Source organism: Meleagris gallopavo, chromosome 8 (genome assembly GCF_000146605.3).
Source record: "Meleagris gallopavo isolate NT-WF06-2002-E0010 breed Aviagen turkey brand Nicholas breeding stock chromosome 8, Turkey_5.1, whole genome shotgun sequence".
Taxonomy (NCBI): domain Eukaryota; kingdom Metazoa; phylum Chordata; class Aves; order Galliformes; family Phasianidae; genus Meleagris; species Meleagris gallopavo.
Genome location: NC_015018.2, coordinates 10988711 through 10991943, shown reverse-complemented (window position 1 = coordinate 10991943; position 3233 = coordinate 10988711).

Genomic DNA, 3233 nt, shown 5'->3' with positions numbered 1-3233 from the left:
GCTCCTCCTCTAGTGCTCTGTGCCTGAGAACTGCATGGGAGATTTGGTGAGTGGATTTGTCATGGAAATGCTGATGTATTTTTATTTTATTTTATTTATTACTAGCTGCCTAGGATTGAAAAGCAGTGAATGATAAGAGATCTGCCCCAACACTTTAAATGTGCAATTGTGAAGTAGTGCCTATCTCCTGTGCATTGTCTATCCTCTTGCACATATGCTGCTCAGTTTTGTGAACGCTGTCTTTGGCATAATTTTGTCTGTACAGAAAGCTGCAGTAGACGCACAGATAATGTTTTATCATCCTGTTGAGTGAGTGGGGCTGTGCTAGGAAGAGGAAAGTTTATGGACCTGGGTGCTGGTGGAGGGGTACGCAGCCAGCTCTTGTATGGCACAGCACCCTGATTCTGCCCTGGCACCTCCGTCGGGTTTCGCAGCAGCCGCTGGAGGTCACTGCTGATCTGCAGCTCCACACACAAGGCTGCTTGGTGAGCTGTGCAGGATTGCTGCCCCTGGGGGCTCCCCTGGGGCTGCCCTGAGTTTAGCCTCCTGCTGCGGCCCTGCGAGCTGAGCAGCTGCTGACAAGTGGGAGCACTTCAAGCAATAGGAAAAGTTTGGGTTCTGGTACCCTCTGACCTTTCCAGCCATGCCTCTCCCCTATTTCTGGAGTATGTTCTGACACCCATCATTTCTGATTGTAAAGTTTTAGGACACTCTTGGGAGGGCAATTGCTCCTGAAGATGCTCTACAGCAGCCAAGCAAATAGCACTGAAATATGTGAAATGCCCAAATCCTGATGAGGAGCGGGTGATAACGTGACCCTCCCCATTTTTGCCCTTTCCCCAGGGAGCAAGTGAGGCTCAAAGGAAGATGAGGCTTAGTACTGCCTCCTTCTCTACTCAGCCATTGGCTATCAGCAGCTTGGCAGCAATTGGAGCAGTACAAGGAGATAGGGGCTGCCTCCTCACGGTCACCCGGATCCCCCTGTTCAGAGCCGAGGGCAAGACCCAGGTCAGCTTCTTTCCGAGTCCTTGAGGTTGGTTCTGTATGAGACTGTCCTGTAACCAGCAGAGCCTTGGTGCAGGGGAAGCCCAGTTCTCAAGCCAAGTCTTGGATAGCCTCCAATACCTTTGCAGAAATGGGAAGGAGAGGATAAAGCAGCATCCTCTGCCCTGTAGAGACCTTCTGTAGGGATGCTCTCATCCCTAAAGGTGCTCCGAGGGTTGGTAGGAGCGGAAGGAGCCTTGTGTCCCTATCTCAGCCTCATTGCAGCATTTAGCTATGCATCTTTGGGGCACTCTGAATACAGAACTAAAAAGCAGATCTCTGGAAGCATAGCTTTGGGGTGGCATTGGCCATGCTGTGCTGGCTGGAAGTGTTTATGGGAAATGCTCTTCACTTCTATGTCTGGTAATGTTAAAAGTCAAAGAGGAAATACAAAAAAAAAAAATATATATTGCTTTTGTTTCTGTACATAACCTAAGTGCATGATGTTAGTGCCTTCAGGAAGAAGCAGACAAACCCAGAAGACTGTGCTACTTTAAACATTGGGGTCTCCATTTTCATAATCCCAGAGTCCCTCGTTTTTTTTTCTTTTCTGAAAAGCACATTTCCAAGCAGAAAGAAGGACTGAGATAATTCAAAGGCATATTCTTATCAGGAAGGAATGAAGTGCTGCTTTCCCTGGTGAGCCCCCCTGTAGTATAGGAGAGGTGTTCTGTGTTTGTGCCTGATAACAATCCAACTTGGGAGGAAAATGCAAAACAGAAGAACAATATTTACTTCAAACTAATTGTAATTTTCATAAATTGTCACCAAAAGATCCCAAATATCAAGAGAAAGGGAAGCTGCTGTATCTCTTTGTTGCTGGAACACTGCCTTCAGCATGTGGGGTTGAGGCAATCCTATCTCCATCTGCTGCCCTGAGGAGCAGAGAAGGGGAACTGCTGTTCAGATGATAAGAGGGGCCAGAGGCTTCTCTGTTAATATGTAAACTTTGGATCAAAAAAAAGACAAGAGGCTCCAGGCAGAAGCCATCACTCAATAGGTGGGTTTTGACCCCTGACGTGCAAGCAAAATGCCTGTCTACTGGTATTGGCTGGCTTCCATAAGGAGGAGGAAAGGGGTGGGATGGAAATGTGACCCCAGTCGTTTGATTTTTCCACTTCTGTTTGAATAATGTCTGCATTGAGAGATGATCATCCAGCACTAACGGCCTGTAGTACTTGGCCAGGCTTTCAGGGAAGACCCTCAGTTTCAGAAAGGACCACTTCAGCTTCTTTATCTCTTGCCCTCTGCACCATCCAGCATCTACATTTGCTCATAAGATGAACTGAACCACCAGTAATTCATTGCAAATACCCACAGGACGGAGAATTTCCCAAATGCTTTGGCAGCCTGCACCCACAGCTTGAAGCACATGGCTCCCCAGCTGAGTTTTTCTGACTTGAGACAAGCTCTGCATGCTACCTATGCTAGAATCAGTGTTTCTTCCTGTGTCTTTGTCCTGTGCAATCTCAGAACACCTTTCTAATTCTTCTCTCTTCCGTGCTAAAATCTTATGTGAGAGCAAGAACTGTTGGTGAGGATCACCGTACTGAGGGGGATAGGCAGAGCTGTTACAGATATGCCAAAGGTAATGAAATATATCACGGCTCTTCTCTTTTCCTGCAGCCGCTCCCTGCTCCGCAGCCCCCACCCCATCTTCTTCTGATTTCCCCTGTTCGTTCCCATTTTTTTTGGCTCTATCTTTATATCACACTTCTCCCTGCTTTGAGATGAGGACTGAGACTGCTGGTCTATCCTATAGAAGATGTTTGCTGTTGGGTAGACTCTCTGCGTTTAAAGTTTCCTGATGTTTTTGTCCAGCTTTCCTTAAGCTTTGCGTGTCACGTTCCTCTGCCTTCTTTCTGTATCTGCGTGAATCAAGCACAAATCTGACCTCACTGATATCCCAGCAGTTCCCCTCCTGGGCTCATCCCTGCTGCCTGCTGTGACACTGGCCATATCCCTGGCAACAGAGTGCAGCTTCCCGGCAGGAACAACAGGGCAGGTCTGAGCTGTGATAGAGCTGGGTTGCCTTCATATGCATATAAATGCAAACGCATTCAATTACACTAGAAAGAACATACAATAATTGGCAACAGGTTATGCAGTGTTGTGTCTTGCTGTGCTATTTCTCCCTGAGGATTGTTCTGGGATGAATATCTATAAGGTTGTAAGTTAAAAAAAAAAAA